We start from the raw sequence: 20,095 nt of genomic DNA, 5'->3' as shown, positions 1-20,095 counted from the left end.
TCAACTGACAATGTTGATAACAGGTAACAGTTGAGGTCAAATTGTTGGTCTCCTCCTGAGCAGTAGGATGGTAGGGGACAAAAATCATCCCTGTTCAGCAGAGATTTTAACCTCTTCCACTCTGCGGGGATGCTGGCATCCTCGACTGACATCACTGCCTTTCAAAGGCTGAAGTGGGGATGTGTTTTAAAGCTAGATTGTCGATACTGGTACCAAACATGTCATCCTAGCTTGGCGAAGTTTAAATAAAGCTCCAGTAAGGCAAATTTTTGCAAGGGATAAACTGGCATAGCAATTTTCACATGGCCCCTTCACCTCTCACCTCAAGATATCCAAATGAAATGGGTTCTGTGGGTACCTACGAGTCTCCCCTTTTCATACCAATTTTATTCATGTATGATGTTAGTCCCCAAAGTAGCCATGGTATTGTAATGAGACCATCTTTTGAAACTTGCCCTCGCTATGTTCTTATTGTAAACTAATGACTTATTGTGACTTTTAGGATAATCACAGCCTCATGAAACTTTAAACAACAAACTAGAGATCTTGAGAATTTAGAGGGTGGATGGCTTTTTACAGATTTATTGACGATAAGTGGATTTCTTTCTCAAGGTTTCAGTGTCTCAATGTGCTGTGGCTTGCTATTTTACATCAATTCTTGAGTGGTCAAAAAATGCTTAAATTTGGCACCAAATCTGTGTAGCAAAAATTGCTGCAACAACTTATGAGACATAATTGAGCATGGGAATGGTCATCATACTTCCATATTAATGTTCTAAGCCCTTACACACTTAAACTTCCAATGTTTGACAGGGCATCTAACGAAAACGGTGTTTATTACAGATTAACAAAAAAAAAAAAAAAAACACTGACACTGACTACAAAAAAACTGACACACTGCCGAGCACCAAAAATGGGTCCATGGAAGGAAGGGTGAATAAAAGACATTAACAGCAATTGGTCAGCGGTTAATGTGGAAATAAATGCTCGCAGAAACAAACCCACAGGGAATTCCAACCATCAATTATATAAACATATTTCCCCAAATTTCAAACTGTTCCTTCAAATGAGGACAGGGATAAAAATGGAAGGGTTAATCACATTTATGCTGATAAACTGAATAAAAGATCAGGTGGAAATGGGGTTTTATAACTCACTTCAAGGAGTGTAGATTTCCTTACAAGCTGTGAAAAACTGTATTGGGTCCAGTCCAAGTTGTTGGTCCACAGTGTCTCAACATTGGAAGATCTACTTAATTGACAGGTTTGGGTCTTTAAAAATGAGACTCAAAAAAGCTTCAGAAAAAAAGAGTCACTTCCCCTGTAAGATGAACACACACCATCTGCCATGTGTATGCTGATTGAAGACCGGCTTGTGTGTGGAGCTGCACACAGGGATTGGTTTAAACAAACTTCAAAGACCACACAACAAACTTTCAGGACTTAAAATAAATCCACTGGAATCCATTCAAGAGAACAGTACTGGGACTGTCTTACTGGAACTCAATCAAATATCATATGAAGGGAGAATATGGAAGGTTTGAAGTTTTCTTTTAAGTTCTTAGGAGGGAAAAAAAACTTGAACTGGAAAACAGGTTTACTGATGGGCTGCACAATCAGAGGGAAATCTCTCAGGGGAGACTGATCTGTTATCTTCTACAAAATACGAACAACAAACATTTGTTTCATTTTTGATGATGAATAATTAATTAATATATTTGGAACAAGGGGCAGAGAGAATAAACCAACACTAAACTGAATAAGACACATTATATTATAGCCGCAAGCAGCAATTCTGGGATTCAAGCCAACATGGACTGTTAGAAGTTGAAAGCTGCGGGGGATCGAGACCTCTGAAAGTTTCTGACACCTGCATTAAAGATAACTAACACGTTTTATGACTATCAGCTATCAGGGACATGTTTATTAATTTAAAGAAGTATTTCACCACTGGAAAGGTGGTCTTGTCATAAAACTAGGCTGTCTATGCAGTACAAAGACAAACAAATTCAAACACTTTTAAAATTGGTGCTATATGACCACAGAAAACAGAAAAAAAGGACCATGGCATTCCCTTTTGCTCAAGAGGTAGATAACCTACAACTACCAGAATGCACTGTGCAGCATTGGATCAATAAATGCTCCAGCCGGTACATGATGTAATGTGAACTTGTCCAAACTTGTTTAACACAATTGCGGCCGGCTGACAAAAAACAATCTCATATAACAGTAATGTTTTTGAGAACATTTGAAAATTAGGCAATGCAGTAATACGGTAATAACAGTAATTCCCACACAGGAAACTGCTTCATCAACACTTCAAAAATAATCTGTTGGATAATATTCTATTATTATCTTAATGCTGGGAATGGCTGATGTAGCCTACATGCAGCACAGAGGTACATCTTCAACAGTCTGCTGGCATCAGATTCCACTTGTATAACTAGTCTGATGTCTAATGCCATCTGTGTATTTCCCACAGTTATAAACAGTATTAATATCAGTCAGCTATAATTTCCAATCATTTGAACAGTTGTGTCTTTGGCCCATTCGGACATGATCACACACAGTTGTTTTACCACTTTTAAAAGAAACCTGTGAGTGGCTGTCCATAGAGAGGGATCTTACACCTCTGGACAGATTACAGTTGTTTGTTAGTTTGCTGTTTGTTTCATTAGGTTTGATCTCTGTTTTCATCTCTCTCTGTTGTTTCTTTACTCTCTGTAAAGGCCTCTGAAGCTTTACTGTCATAAAGAGCTATATGAATAAATAAACCTCTCCAAGGCACCAGCAAAGCCAAATGTGGTACTTACACATTGGTGCAATGAAGCATCATATAATCCATCTGTTTTCTGTTTAACTACCTCCCCCTGCTCCTACTAAGAAACCTCACAGTGAATTAATTGGTTCCCTTTCTTCACTGCTGTATCTTTAATGAAAAATGTTCAAGGACTAAATTGGTCTTCCTGCATGTTTTTTGCTCACATATCAGAGCTGGTTTTCAATTATTGTTTGCTTGCTTTCCAGTATTGACCAGATTGATCATTAACTGAACTGTGTATGTGAAAGACACCGCAGTTTATAGTCTGGTAGCCTAATATTACACAAAACAGGATAATGGCACCACTTGAAATAAAGACAGAAAGGCAACCTTTTTTCTATTGGACCAATCACACAAATTTCAAGTTGAACAAAGGTGACATTTTACCACTGAGTCTGCCAATGCTCACAACAAAACAGGAAAAGTATTCTTCAATTTTTCACTGATTTGAGTGTGACTGCACCTTTAGCTCGTTCGGGCCTGATGCAGAAGCTGCTACAGAAACATGACAGCATACCCCCCTTCACTACTTTTTCTTTCTTATATTTCCTCAAGGTGTACCGTTTGTACTAGGGAAAGACCGATATGGATTTTTTAGGGCCGATGCCGATACCGATTTTTTTCCATCACCCTTAGCCGATGACCAATTATGGACTGCCGATTTTCTTGAGCCAATATTTGGGGCCGATACTGCTTTTGCTCCCTCAATTTACATCAAAAAAATGACACAATGATAACAAATATTACAGGTCTCAAGTTTAAAATAAGAAACATTTATTGAACAGTAAAAAATACTAAAACAGGTAGAATATTATTATTATTATTATACATTCAAATAAAAAAAAGAGTTCAGTGCTCTTAAATCTTCCAGTAATGTCTTTATAAAATAAACAAATATTTAAGCTGAAGCATAAATAAAACAACAACTACTGTACACAGTAGGATTTGCTGCATGTGCGCTGCAGGGTCTTCCGGCAACACAGAGCTGCCCATGGATGCCTGTCTGTAAATCATGCCAGGGAAAAATAAATCTGCGAACCCACGCGCATATCGGCCGATGCCGATACAAGTAAAAAAACTCAAATATCGGCCCGATATATCGGCCGGCCAATGTATCGGTCTATCCTTAGTTTGTACCCTGTACAGCTTGGAAATATGGACTGAAATGGTATTTATAAGGCCGTAGATGCTACTGCTCTGTGAGCTGACTTTGTCCTGCAGAGATGAAGGGGTTGGTGAAAGGCCTGACACCTAGGCATGACGCCTGCTAAGCTGCAGATCACTGCAGACCACTGTAAACCAAGCAATTTGAGCCATGTATCTGCTAAATAACAACATACAAATGTAACATGTCCGTGGTTTGCAGAAATGTGCAATGCCAACATTTTTTCTGCCATTTGGGTTGCTGAGACACCTCAGAGACGTAATAAGAATTGCACAGATTGTAAAACTCTGGGCTGATACTGATACCAATGTTAAAAATAGCAATTTCTCCAATAGCCAATACCGATATCAGTGGTTTTTATATTATTGTTTGTTTTGTTTTTGTTGTTATTTATTCCTCATTTTTTGCCAGGGAAAGAAAGAAATCTCATTATAAAATGAATAACTGAACGATTGAAGCCTAGTTATGTCCTTCATTACATTACCTTTAAATTAACACAAATTCAATCATACAAATTTATTAAACAACCTTTATTATGACCTTTTTTAAAAATAAAAAAAGACATCTTTTAAAAAATAACTGCTTCAAAAACATTTTACTGCATATAATATGTCATAATTCCCTCTCAAATAGGCCTATCTGTTTTCTATTGCTTTGAAAACATCAACAAATTTCTCTTTTTTACCAAAAACTACATTTTACAAGATTACACTAAACACATTATGAGAATGGTATGATTTACTTTGGCCCAATACTCACTTTTATTAAACAGAACTTGAAGCTATCATAATGTAACATAATGCAACCTGCGTGAACTGTTTCGGCCACTGGCTGCTAACAGCTAATGCTAGCTAGCTTCCCTCCTGCTGTTTTCAACACTGTACAGTTGTTCACAATGAAACACTATCAGAGGAAACAGCAGGGTGTATCCTTTGACGCAACAATAGTGAGTTTATTACATCCTTTTCTCCCTACAGCATACAGTACCGGAGAAGTTCTCTGTTCGTTCCAAACATGTTTTCTACTGTCGGACTGGATGTCGGCTGCTACTCTCCATCGTGTCACATGTTAGTGAGATCACAGGGCTCATTTGCCCATCAGCCATTGTTTTCTTCTTGTACCTGCTCACTAATTTAAGTTTGTGGCCATTAGTCTGGAGGCCTGCTTTTTTAGCCTGCACAAAATCGATGTGACGTAAAAACAACAGCCACCTCCACTGGTAAATGTCATCTTATCTGCCAAGAGGTAAGCCAGTCAACAGGGCCAATATCGGCCCATGCCGATGTTCAGCCAATAAATTGGTGCATCTCTAGAAATAATTAATGCCATATAATATTGTCGATATACATCCTCTGCATCACTGCCACTTCTTTATAAATGTAAGGGAGCCCACTGTGCTCAGAACAGGACAGGACATGTAGAAGCACATGCACAGTAAGCATATACATAGTTGTGTTCAGCACATAAACACATTAGCATACATAAAGAGTTAAGCACATATAAATATACATAAACTCACACCTCCTCCTACGCTTCTCATCCTGTAACAAGTAGACTGTACATGTACATAGGTACATACAAAGATACAGTATGGAGGGTATGGGCTCTTACACACTGCACAGTCAAGTGCAGGGTAGCAAAGAAACACAGGCACTAAATGTGGAGGACACTATAACTGCTGCTTATATAAAGTGTTTGAGATTTTATTAGAGCTGAGGAGAACAGAGGAGAAGGTGAGCTTAAGAACTTTGAGATGTGGCAATAAAGTGATGATCTATCACCTCCTTCAGCCACTTTATTTAAAAGTAAAGCAGTCATGTTTTATTTGGGGCTGTTTGTGGTTAGTGCAGGGTGAGGGTTGTCTAAGAACGCAAGAGGACATTTTGAACAAGGTGATAAATCACCAGCCATCAAACACTGAGAAGTTTGAACTCGCAGGCTGGTGAATCATGCAACTGTTAGACTGCTTGGTGGATGATCAGCCACTGGGGTCTACAGACTAAGCAGCTGGTTCCCTGGTCTGAATATGATGAGACTGAGAGCAATAAGCAGCTTGAACAAATGAAAACTGAAAATAGGTAAGTAGGTAGGCCAGCAGCAGCCCAATAGTCAGAGTAAAATGTTCTGGTAAAGTTGTTGTAAAGGCTTGCATTACATGTACATTAGTGACATTAGTGAGGCAAAAATGATGTCAAAATAACACATTCTAAGTTATTTGGGACAGTTACTGTGTCCTGATTAAGGAGACATATCTAGAGATTTTGTGATGCTGCAGAGTAGAGAGAAGGACATGCTCTGAAATAATTTGACTGCAGCAATCTAAGCACTTCAATTAGTTCTGGGTATCAACTAGTACTAAAAATATATCATTGCAAAAGCAGTATGAGTGGTCCTCTGGGAAAACACGTGATAGATTTCAATCCAGTGCTAGTTCTTTTGGGATCAATAAAGCATCATTATGCCATGGATAAAGAAGATAGCTTATAATTTCTTTTACAATTTAACACCAGTGTTTTGGAGAATCCCCCTTTTTGAATGTGAAACAAAGGTTGATGATGACTGAGCCTTTAAAACTGGAGCTGACGTCAGTGACTGACTGGACACTGCTTACAGCTTACTTCTAAACAGGTTCAATACAGACTCCAGGTGTGCGTTTGTGTGTGATGTATTTGTCAAATGAAGTGCTTCATGTTCCTATAAAAACAGCATGGACAGTAGCTCATGAATAATAATCACATTAATCATAGTCTGAACAGCAGTGACATATGTACACAGATGTGCCCGACATGCCTGAGTTACAATTAGAACATCATCCAAACATGGCGGCATCAAACAAACATTTGAAATCCCAGCAGTCACGACCAGTGGACTCAAACCGATTCTTGTCAATCACTGCCACACACACAGAACTGGTTGTACTGGGCTGCATGAGGGTAGAGAAATGAAAAACTGCTGCTTGCTCAGAAAGGTAAGCTTTTGAATTATTTCTAAAGCTGAACAGATACAATACAGATCGCTGAAACAACCCTTCCATAATTACTATTAACACATACTTTATTATATTATTTTTCACTTGCAACTCTATCAAACAACTGAGTAAATCCAGACAACGCAATGGACAATGAGTAGACTGTCATAACGGTCAATCCTTACCACAACACAGTCACCAGGATAAACTGAAAAATTAAACATGGGTGAAATTGTGGGTTGAGGGATGTGTGCAGCATATAGGGTTGGTATTTGACAACACTTTCATTCATTCATTCATTTTATGTAACTGTTTTTCCTGGACTGCTTATAAGGGGGCTGGGGCCTATCCTAGCTTACATTGGGCAAGAGGTGGGGCACACCCTGGACAGATCAGCAGCGGCTGTATTCACAAAGCTTTGTAATACAAAGTGTTGCTCCTAGTGACGAAATTCTAAGAAAATTCTTAGAATTGTGACGTTTTTTTAATTTCCTCTTAAAGTTAAGACTAGGTTATAACTGTTAGGAGCAGGGAGGAGGACTTTTAAGAGGCTTAAGGGTTTCTTAAGCAGAAAAGAAAATGGTGGAAAGACAAAGAGGTACGAGAAATATTCTCCAAACACTGAATGACAGTGAGTAAATGAAATGCTACAGATCAGATCACATAGGGATAATATGGTTGAACTCATTAGGGATTTGCACACATTTCCCACCTAACGCTATAACACCAGAACTAAAGCAATCAACACTGAGATATCTGGAAAACCGGAAAAATGCAACAGTGCAGCAGTGATGACTTGGGTCTGTCTTAACCTTCCATCAGTGTGTGATCACACTAACAGTATTAAAACTTTCACAGTAAGCAGTTCATTTCATTTCCACTCAGTGTCCACACCTTGCAGGCTCACAAAAGGATGTGTCTCTGACAACCAATCACATCTGTTAAAAGCAAGCATCACACCTAGCAACGGGGTCAACCACACCTCAGTTTCTGTACCTTCCTTAATCAAAGTTGCTCTGAGAACTTTCCTAAATCACTCCTAAGCTAAGACTCCTTACTAAAAGTTTTTAGGCTGAATTAGAAGCTTTCTGAGAGTAGAATGGCTGTGAATACGGCCCCAGATTATCACAGGGCTCACACATAAAGCCACGGCCAATTTACAGTCACCAATTAAGCTAGCCGGCATGTCTATGAACTGTGAGAGGAAGCCAGAGTACCCAGAGAAAACCCACGCCGACACGGGGAGAACATGCACACACTTGTCTCCTGGGAGAACATGCCCACACACGGAGGGCTTCCCCACCCTGGACATGTTGGAACCAGGAACCTTCTTGCTGTGAGGTGACAATGCTAACCACTGTACCACCATACCGCCCTAACAATGTTTTATTATATCATAATACATGTACATACAGTGTACATTGCTGCATTTTCTATTGTTTTCTAATGCCAATCTTACTTTTTATACTCGTTTGTAGGTTTAGCTGCTCAAAATAAAAGTTGTGTAACTACTGAGGATCCAGTTGGAAAATTGAACAGGAGGTTTTCACAGATACAAGTCACAGTAAAATTGAGCCATGTTATTCTTTGAAAAATGAAACTCAGTTTAAAACTTAAATACAGCTAAAACGGGTTCAGCAGCCATAATGTGTGTCTGTTAAGTGCTGCATCGCTGCTACATTCATCAACATATTAAAAGTCAGTATTGAACCTGCATCAGTTGTTTACAGAGGAAGTCCTGCCTGCTCCTTATCTGTGGTCTGTTTGAATCCCACAGCAGTGTGGATGAATGACTGCAGTTTTACTTACAGATAACACAATGTGGTGGATCCACTGTGATCAGATAGAGGACACTCCATCATTACTGCGGTCCCACTTCCAGATAATGTCCACTCTAATCTGATCTGTGCATGGATGTCCATTATTTAGACAGATACTGGACTGTCAGTGGTCAGCATGCAAGATAAGTGGCTCCGTTTGAGGACGGCTGGGCTGCTACTGTATGTGTGTGGGTGTGCATGTTTGTCTTTCAGAGTTTTACTCAACTGAGTTTTTTGTTATTTGTAAAAATGTGTATCTAATGTTGCTCTTATGCACTAGATCGGGAAGCTAATCACTACCTGACATGCCTGATCTCAAAACTTCCTCCCGTATGACCCCATAATGCATCTGTCACTTCAGTAATTGCCACTTTGCCACTTCTCCTTCTATGTATACAGCCATTCACTTAGCCAATGTTCAGGCCATTAAATCCACAATCCATCTGTCCATTAAATTTCTTTGTTAACCCAACTGACTCATACTTCCATCCTCTTATGTACAGACAAAGGGTTTTGAACAAAGTCTGCATGCATTTCATCAGAGATTTCTCATAGTTCAAATAAAGTTCAGTCTCTGATACAGAAGCAGTGTTTGGATTTGTAGGTTGAAAAAAAGTTTTTAACTTACCTTTATGTCATCTGGTTGCCAGCTCAATCCTTCCAGATACCTGTAACAGAGAGAACGAGAAAATGTAAAAAAACAAAAAAAAACCCCAATAATTAATTACTTAAAAACATGAACCAACAAATCAACTGATGAGATAAAACCAACACGTTTAAGTCCAAACTCAGTTGCTAGAAACAATTTCTGCATCGCACTTTTCTGCAAATCGGGGATACGTTACATTTGTAACTTTATAACGCTGCGGTTCATGTGTAGTTACGTTTAGGCACAAAATCCACTTGGTTATGGTTTGAAGAAGATCACATTTTGGCTGAAAATACATAGCATTGGAAAAGCAGTGATGATGTCATTGTAAAAAAAATTTAAAAAATAAAAAAAAATTAAAAAAAATAAACTGCTTTTAATGACACAATACACAGTGATGACACAGCAACAGGTTGCTAAAACACCCAGATTTGGTGGCTAAAATGCTGCTGGAAACACAGCAATCACTCACTAAAAAGCAACTGGTTTTGTTGTTGGTTGGTCTCGAACAGTGGCCTACAGCTTGGCAATCATAAGGTCACAAACATTCCACCATCCCCTTCACCCTCTGCTGACAAAGTAAGGTCACATACTATGTCACATGTCACACACACACAATGTCACACAAAGTTCTACATTATCCTAAAGAAGCTGCAAACCATAGTTTTTTTATGAAACAAATAGAGGAAATAGTGTATTTGTAGTGAATTAATCCACACTTGGTGCTCAGTCATATCTCACAGACTGTATAAATAATGGGTGTAACCTGACATCACCCTGGTTTGTGAACTCCCATTGTGAAGCCTTGAGTTCAGCATTTCAGCTGTCATCTTCTTGGCTTTTTGGAGACAGAAGTGACCATATCTAGACAAGAGGTTGGAACTGTGAAGGAGCGAAGGGGTGGATCTGACTCATAGACCGTGATGAAGCCTCACAGACAGCTTGTCAGTCAAGCAGCCCTGCCCTTAAAAATGCCTAACTTAAGGCCTTAACAAAATGCAAACAGGGAGGAAGGGTTGGACAGCTGTCATGAATGTTGAAATTAGCTACAGAAACCAAAACCATTTTTGTTCCACGCTATAATAATGTTTATTTCTGCTGTAAAGTTGGACATAACACTGGGGGTCTATGTGGATTGACTCTGTTTTGGAGCCAGCTTCAAGTCACCAGTCAAGGTACTGCAGTTTTCAGTACTTCTGCATTGGTTTTATTCTCAGTGGCTACGGTTACATGATGGCTTCTCATTCGGAATGAAATAAATCTGAATTAAATCATTTGGAATTAAAGTCTTTCCAGGTAATTTACATGGGAAATATTCATTCCGAATGACGGTTTACACGGGAGATCAGTTTAATCGCCTTTACTCGGGTCCCTGCAAGGTTTGGGGGTTTCTGATTGGATAGGGGACGGGGCAGATGTTATGTGTTTACGTTTACCGGAAGAAAACACTGTAGTCCTCATTCTGGATAATAAGATGCTTGACAACGCCATTCTTAGTGCCTTTCTCGGGCTTGTTTTGCTTATATTCTTGAAGCAGCAGTATGACAACAACCTTGTTCTGTTAATGCTTCGTCTGTTGAGGAGGAGAAGGGAGGTAGAAAATTGAAGAAGGGAGATAGATGAGTGTGCTTTGGCGAATGGAAACTGGTGAGTGCAACGAGTCTGACGAAACGAGCATGCGCAGAAAGACCAGAATGAACTACATGAATGAGTGTATACAAGTGCAAGAAATTCTTTCATTCGGAATTAGAAACGGAATATTCCAGCCCCTTACATTGGATTGAATTTTCAATCGCATTGGCCATTTTCATTCCGAATTAGGTGTTTACAAGATCACTTTTATTAGGAATGAACTTTCATTCCAAATGAAAAGGGAATTAAACTGTCCATGTAAACACACTCAGTGTCAGAAGTTGCTGCTTTATCAGTCTGTGTCACATCTCTAAATTCAGAGGTTTATATGGGTCCGTGAATGCAATGCATGCAGAGATTTTTTCTTTTTTCCTCCTCAGCAGTTTGAGGACTTTTAAGTCGCGGGGTGGATAATTGATCAGTCGATCAGATCAGAGCTAATCAGATTAGGTCGATGGATAAGAGGAGCAGCTGCTGGTGAGTAAAGGCAAACTTTTAGACCCAGCACAATGGATGGTTAAGTTTCAGTTTCACTGCACCTGCCATTCTGCTGCTCCGTCTGTGACCAGAGTAAGCTCTGCACTGCAAGAATGTGGAGCAATAAATAACCCAACAACGCACTTGATAAACGGCCCAGCTGACTGAGTCAAAATAAACAACAGTGTGTGTGTGTTTGTGGTAATGAATGAACATGTCACCCAGTGCAACAGTGTGGCTCACTGATCTGTGTTCTTAATCATTTTTGGACAACACTGGAGGAAGATGTATCAGGCTTTGAAATACATAAAAATAAATCCCTGGATTGCTGCATTCAAACAAAAGCCTAAAACAAATTAGACTGCACGTCCTAACACCATCTCTCAAACTTTTTATTACAGCACTTAAAGAGAGGAAGGGCAGGACAGGGAGATGACATGCTGAGGAAATCATGAGTCAGATCTGATGTTAAGAGAATAAAGCTGAACCCACTGAGTCATCGCGACACCAATTCTTATTTCATCTTTTAGCTTTTATTGCCAAACTGCATCTCTTTGCAATGAAGAAATGTTGAAACAGAGCGACTCAGAGGCAAATGGATTTGTTTTAAAGACGCAGAGGCAGCTGAGAAATGGATGTCATCACGCAGGAGAAGGAATGAGCAGCAGAATAAATTACGGGGACAAGTTTTGTTCCATCTACATGTCTCTGGATCTAATAGATGGCTTATAAACTCTAGGAGAAAAGGAGGAGGAGAGACAGAGTATGAATCTAGGAGACAGAGGGCAAAGATGCTGAGAGACAGCTATTCAAAAAATGGGCAAAATATAAATGGATCAGTCAGCTATAACCTATTTCCCTATTTTGTTCTTTATTGAACCATCCTCACTCACTTTCCTCTTTTCTACCCATCACTTTTTTCCCCCTTTCTTTCATCATTTATCCCCTCACTTCCTCTCTTAACTTTCCCTCTCCTTCCCTCCTTTCCTTTTCCTTCCATAACTTATTGTGGTGGAAATCTCATCACAGTGTGGATTATCAAAAGCCTTCCCAGGCTCTCTGCCTCTGAATGAAATGGGACTACTTGAGTTTTAAAAGCCAGCCGGACACTTTGATCTCTTGATAGCATTGCTAACATCACATAGGGCACTCAACATGTGTGTGTGTGCGTGCGTGCGTGCGTCCGTGCGTGCATGTGTGTGTGTGCTTCATGGATGGTTTCACACAAAGAGAAAATCCTCAATAGGTGAAGACACAGTGGTGCTCATTTTAAGGGGCCAATTAGATTTTGGGAAAAAAAAAAAAAAAAAGATAGGTAAAGGTTAAGTGAAGCATTTAGTGGTCAGGTGTATAAGAAGTAGGATGAATGAGTAGCCAAAGGATGGAGCTTGTATGAAATCCTTCAACCCAATTGCAAAAAAAAAAAAAAAAAAAAAAAAAAAAGAAAATTGTTGGCATTGTATGTAATAGTGAGTAATATATGGACTGTGAGATTACAGTGGATTATAGTAATTTTATGGCGGCATACTGTTAAATCACAGTAATATGCACTCATATCTGCTGTGAGATCACACAGCTGTCATTTCACAATAATTTAGTGTAAAAATGATACAGTAAATTACTGTGAAAGTGATGCAACTAGTAGTTAGTTAACAAAAATTACAGTGCATGGTTATGGTCAGGAAAAGATCATGTTTTGGCTTAAAATATGCGGTTCTGGGAGAACAATCCCTGCTGGGAAAAATTGCAATGTCACCTCCTGGTGACAAAGTCAGCTCATATACTGTGCCACTTTAGAAACGTTTATATGGTATGTATAAAATGTGCAACTGTAACATAATTGTGGTTTGCAGAAACTTACAATGGCAGCATTTTCTTCCTGCAAATGGGCTGAATACCTCCTGGTTGACAGTGAAGTAAAGGTACAATACATGTTTTTTTGGGTGTTGTTTTTTTTTTGTCATTTTCAGCATCAAAGCATCATGTCTCAGTGTCTGATGGCTCCAGCTTTCTCTGCTTGCTGTATAGTTGACCAAGTATTTGGAGCAGTGCCCACAGTGCTTCCTGGTGACCTGTGATAGTAAGTCCCATTTCTCACTTTGAACTCAATCAATTATGAAGGTAAAAACAAGCAGCAGTTAATTTGCTAATGACCATCCTCAATGGGTTTTTATCATCTTCTAATTGAGCAAGCCACTAGACAAAGAAAGAGCTACAGTTACAGACCTAAATATCCTTAGACAGCACCAGACATTAAACCAAGATACTAGCTGATACCGGCGTAAGTATTGTCGATCCAACACTAACAAAGCCAGTGATTATATTATCATTGAGCCATCAACAAACTAACACATAACATGAACTTCAATGGACAAAATTAAAAGAAAATTGCATATAAAGAGAGCTACTCCTACAGATAAACACACTAAAGGTTCTAAGTTTCAGGTCTCTGTTTTAGGTTGCTGTTGTTTCACAAAATCAAACTTCATATGGACTGCCACATTTTGTTAAATGAAGGTATCCCTTTGAAATCAACCTTGTCAAGTGGAAAACGGTTTGTGTTCCTGATCCACATTTTTAAGACAGTTGGCAAAATAGGTGATTTCCAGTGAAGATAAATCATCTCCTAGCTTAGAAGAGTGCTAGAATAATGATGTAAGTAATAATAGTCTGTGTTTCATTTACTGAATCTAATTTAGAGTGCAGATAAAATATATATTTTTTATACTGTCAGTCAAATATTTTCAGAAAAGACTTCCACGCCATGCTAAAATACTGGTACATGCTATAGGTAGCCAGAGTGCCAACATGTTTTATCATCTCTCTTGAACTTTGATACTTATATACTAGGTAGTTAGCCAGTATGTACATCTGTACTGGGACAGCCAACTCTGGTCAGATCTCATCATCATTTAAACTAGAGAGGGTTGAGCAAATATTACAATTGGCATTGACTTGAAGCATATTGTAATTCAAGTGGTCTGAGAGAACATGTGGTCTACACCTCTTCTTGGCTCTCTTCTCAGGCTTTAGAAAAACTAATGCCTTAACAGGAGCCTACACTTCAAAGCAACCCAAAAAAGAAAGACAGACTTATCAAATGAGGGTCTAATAGAGAGTTTGAACAATAGACAAGGTAAAACACTTTTAGCCTTCTCAGGGTTTCTGCAGGTATCAGCAAATCTAATTTAATGCTTTTTAATGCCACTTTAAACAAATTTAATGCCCATGTCCAACTGCAGATACAATTTTTTATTTATTTATCTTATACATATATATATACATATATATGTAGACAAAATTGTAAGCATTTGACAATGCTAATCTTGAATATTTGAGAAAATCTAAATTTACATTAACTGTCACTCTATAGTGAATTAGAAATGGCTCACAAGCTGGTTTACAGTCTCAGAATTTATTTGCACATTTCAAAAATAACAAAACCAGCCTGAAGAATGATGTGAAAAACTAACTCTAACCTGAAAAGGCTGGAGGCAGTCACTGTAGCGGCAGGTGTGGTGGTGGTAGCAGCAGCAGCTGCAGTTGTGGTGGCGACAGCAGAAGTTGCGTTGCTGGTCACGGCAAAGAAATTCAGCACAGTTAACTGCTGCCTGCCTTAAATCGCCGACTTGTGACTATCTGACAGCATGTGTGATTTCACCGCATTGACGCCCATTGTGCAAAGTTTGAAGATCTTTTTGCACACGCTGCAAAATGCCTCTCCGGGTTTACCGTCGACGGGCTTTAACCAGGTTCTGAATAGTTCCTCATCCAACAACTTCTGCTGAAACTTGCATTTTCCCATTTTTCCGACATTTGCTAATATTCCCTCCGCTCTTTCGCCACAGCATGAGCACCCTCACAGCACGTTGCATTCCAAGCATCCGGTGTTGTGACTTCATGCACCGGCCGTAAACAATAGCCAATTAAGGGGTTCTGCTGTCCACCGGCCGTAAACAATAGCCAATTAAGGGGTTCTGCTGTCACATTATACTTCCGATCAAAATTATTAAATGTTTATATAATCAAAATAAATCGTGAATAACAATGTTTTTTTTTCCATCAAGTGTATTTAATTTTTTAATGCTTCTGGACATTGAATTTAATGCTTTTTAATGCCATTTAAGGCCTTAATTTTCGCAAAATCTATTTAATGACTTTTAATGCTTTTTAATGACCCGCGGAAACTCTGCTTCTGCTAAATGGGGCCTATAGCAGCTTCAAGTTATGTTAATGTTGTTAACTTTAGCTAGAGTGTTGAATCACAATGTTTCCTCCTCCTCACTCTCCTCTGCAACACACCACCTAGCCGGGAGGAGGGTGGGCAACAGCTGCTGAAATAGAACCCCAGTCAGCTGATCCTGCAATACAAATCCAGCCAGCATAAACCCCAGCTCTGGGTACCGGACAACCCTTGACTCCTCACCAGATCTGCAAACATTCTGTTGCTGCCATTACACAGGTTAGACATGGTGCTGCCACTGGCCACCAGCCAGCTGTGACACACAGCACTGGGGGATTTGTGCTGGCTGAATTTCAGCTGCTACAGCCGCCAATCAGGCTGCTGCCTGATCTTTTCCTGGTGAAGCAGTCCACAGCTGCAGGGGACAAGGTAGAGGGACAGTAGGGTGGACAGCAGTTAATTTTTGTCTCATGTGTGTTCAGAAAGCAGGACAAGGAGGGCCTTTCTTTGCCCTCTTCCAGATTTCTGCCCTCTCCAACTTTAAGAAGTTTAGTTTTGTTAAAAATTTATAAGACTTCAAAGATTCATTGATGCCCCCACTAGACATATCCACCTACAAGCAAAAGCTGAAACACACCACTGAGCACATTCACATGCCCACTAGCATCCTGGTTGTGATCATATTCAGGATATGATATGAGCATGGCATAATGTTATTCATCTCCCTGCATACTATACTCTAACATTATACAGATTTCAGGTCATATGTGTGCAAGACGCAGATGAAAATGAACTTACAATAGTTTCTGGCTGCCTGAACTTTGCTGGATGTTTTGCTCTCTCCATCTGATCACTAGTAATAAATAATAAGAGGGTCATGATGTGAAACAGTAAGTACATAATAAATACTTTGATTTAAATATCAAGAGAGAATGTCAAACACTGGCTTCAGGTTTAAATGTGAAGATTTGCTGATTTCTTTATTTTATTTTTATCATTAACATCAGTGTAAATTGTTTGGGATTTTGGACTGATGGTCAAACAATGCAAACAAGTGCTTATATCTTTATAGGCTAAATACATTAGACAGCATACTCTGCAATCCATTCATAACCAGGATATTTGTGTGACTGTAAACACACTCATTGTCTGAGACATAGTAGTAGTCATCATGTCAGGGCCTCAACAGCTGATTACAGCCAAACTTTTGCGTCATTGTAAAAAGGCAGTGGTCATGGTTGTCTGATCTAATCATCTGTAGACCTTACTCCATCCAAAAAAGCATTCACCAATCTTATTCCATTATGAGTTCTTTAATGCCGAGGCCCTTTTAAAGATGATGGCTGAAAACAAGCAGGGAGGGCCCCGAAAGTTCAAGCAGACTTTGATGCTAAGTAAAGGAGGAGTGCTGGAGGGAGCTATGGATTCAAGGGAAGGCTAATAGTCTATTATTGTGTGGTTTTCCTTTTAAAAGTTGGTATATGGGCTAATGGCATGCAGCTGGGGAAAGTTTTTATGCTGATGACAGTGTATAGTTTCAAGTATAAGTAAAGAAGTAAACAAGAGAAGTGCTGAGCCATGAATGAATTAGCATTCAGGCCGGCAGACAGGCAGGCTGGACCAAGAACACACACATACACAATATATAGTCAATAAACACATCATATCCATACCAATATCCCAGTCCAGTCACCAGGGGAAAATGATGGCATTGTTCATTTCTGCAAACCACGGATACGTAACACTTGTACATTTCTTACCTATCATATCAGTGCTTCTTAAATGATGTAGTATAGGAGCTGCTATCAGGCGATGGAAGGGATGGTGGATGGCATGTCACCTGGAAGACACACCTGCCAAGCCAACCTTGTCTCACTACCAACTCATCAAATACCAACACTTCAACAGTGGCCCTCGACGTCAGACACGGACAAACAGAGGCACCCTTTAGGTCTTTAAAAAGTAAGAAAGTCTGAGCAGGGTGAGTGAGAGGGGAGGTGGTTGGGTCAAACAACCTCTATCTTTCACCTGGGAGCCAGCTGTTCATGTCACGTATGAAACCAAAAGTCAGCCAAGGAGGATAGTGCCAGAAAAGCAGTTGTTTTTTACAGAGACACTGCTGCGTTTCCAGCAGGGATTGTCCCCCCTTAGCCAGCTGTTTTAAGCCAGAACATAATCCTTTTCTAACCATAACCACGGGATGTTTTCTCCCAAACCTAGCCACATGTTAACCACAGCCTTGGTGAAATGTTAAGTTTCAACATATTCTCCATATAAATCACACAAATGTAACATGTTTGCAGAAACGTACAATTCCAATATTTTCCCGGAGTCTGGGTTTAATATTCACACCGCCACCACAAATGCAGAAGACTAATCCTGTCTTAACAAGCACGGTATGAAAAACGAATACAATACAGTTTAAATGAAGCATGCCTTATCATCTCATACAAAGACATATTTACAGTGCATACTACCATAATGTCTGCCAGTCAGAAAAACGATGCAGCCATAGAAACAAAATTCTTATTGTATTTACAGCAGAAGACATGTACTACAACACTAGACTGACACTTGAAAAAAAAAAAAGAAGAAAGACAGAAAAAATACTCAAGAGTTTCTGACACAGCACCTGCTTTGATGATAGGTATGTAACTGATCAGATTTTCACGTAGTTTTCTCAATCTTTGACCTAAACATTAAATCTAAGAAAGCTATTGAGTTCATTGTGTTGTGTTGAGAAAAACAAGAAGAGATGCTTTGGCAAATGATTTGTTTGTTGTCATGGCCAAATCTTTGTTGAAAAGTTTGATCTGGACATCTGTGATGTTTCAAATTGTTGCTGAAATGGTGACTTTTGTTCATACCCTGTTTTGTTTCCATAAGCTGGGTCCACCTGGCAAAACAATCCACTACAGGTAAGATGGCTTCCCATGCTTTTCAACCAGGAAGTGGAAGCGGCCAAGTGCCAGTTTTTTTGGTAGTACACCAAACATATGTATACACACTTAAATATTCAATTTTATTTGCTTAGTAGAATTAATATGTGCATGATGGGCATATAAAACCCCCCTGCTGGGTCACTGGTGCATTCATGGTGTGGAGTCCAGGCCTCACCTACTGATTTAGGTTTTCTTTTCCTTATTTTCTTTTCCATTTGTTCTGTCTCTTATACCTGTCTGCAAGGTTAAGTCTTTGTCCTCAACTTAAATTAAGCCACATGATTGTGTTATCTTTCCTCAATTTCAGTGGAAGTGACGTCACTGAAAGGTAAACACTGCAAAGACTTTATACAGACATGTATTTTAGGGTCAGAGATGAAGGGGTTAAGCAACCTTAAGCAGCACACAAAAAAGGCTCCCAGCAGGCAAATCACACACAAATGGTGCTTGAAAATAAAGACCTTGTGAGAAATCCACGCAAGAGAAATTAAATATTTTAGATTTGCCTTCAGGTGATTGTAAAATACACTTCACCCAGCCACAGAAGAGCTTAAGTGCACAATACATCTCAGTTGTTGCAACCGGAGCAGAGCGTATAAAGTTTAACATAGCAGTGCAACGTGTGAATAGTTCAGACTATTTGTCAGTGAATAATTGCTACAATACCTCAGGACACAAGCCTTGACACATGCCTTGATTCGCTTGTCACCCACTGATCAAAGTGAAGGGTGATCCCAAAGTTAGCAAGCGGAGTTAGCCTCCCATTGGGACCTGCCCAAGTTCACTTAAGGTGGACTGTTAAGAGGGATTATCTTTTCTAACTGTAGTTACAATCTCAGCCGCTTGTAAACAGGAGGAGAAATGTGTGGCTGCTGAGTGTCTCCTAAGTCAGCTGTTGTTTAATTCATTTATTTATTTATTCATTATGGGAATTTGTCAATAGCGTTTCATATTTAATTAGATTTATATATTCAAGAATACATGTTATGATGGCAAGAGTAATATAATGTTCAGTTTCACATTCAAATTTGTCTTTGCAATAATCAAAACATTAATATATCATACTTAATCAGACTTTATGTCGTTGACTGTTTTAAAAAGTATTGGTTCCCTATTTAGGCACCGACATTGCTTTTAAAGAATAATGTTAGCATTGGTATCTGAAAAAACCCAAACGATACCCATACCTACTCTTTAGCTGCTTGCTTTTTATGTCTGAGCTTATTTTCTGAAAACAGCTGCTGGAAGTGAGCCTGATGAGACTGACTGAACCACACAGCAATGCTGGCATATCAAAACTGTGAGCCACAAGCGGCTAAACAGCTATGTAGAGCTGTAGAGATGGTGAGAAGTCAACACTTTTAGCAACCCATACCTTAAGCTAATTCTGCTCCAATGTTAATTCAATACATTTTGACAAATGAAAGTGAAACTATTGC

At 39.3% G+C, this 20,095-nt stretch overlaps 1 protein-coding gene across 1 annotated transcript in view; it reads right to left on the bottom strand.

The window, feature by feature from the left end:
* The window catches only part of si:cabz01090165.1 (uncharacterized protein LOC100333421 homolog), a 531,188-nt gene that overhangs the window by 413,413 nt on the left and 97,680 nt on the right, over window positions 1-20,095 (bottom strand). Inside the window, exon 2 of the mRNA XM_050061021.1 lies at window positions 9,402-9,441. The gene's annotated coding sequence lies outside the window, so the exon portion shown is untranslated. The remainder of the gene's footprint in view (window positions 1-9,401; window positions 9,442-20,095) is intronic.

The sequence above is a fragment of the Epinephelus moara genome, chromosome 2 (assembly GCF_006386435.1).
Source record: "Epinephelus moara isolate mb chromosome 2, YSFRI_EMoa_1.0, whole genome shotgun sequence".
Classification (NCBI taxonomy): domain Eukaryota; kingdom Metazoa; phylum Chordata; class Actinopteri; order Perciformes; family Serranidae; genus Epinephelus; species Epinephelus moara.
The sequence above is the reverse complement of the archived record's forward strand: the minus strand, read 5'-3'. Positions and strand labels throughout refer to the sequence as shown.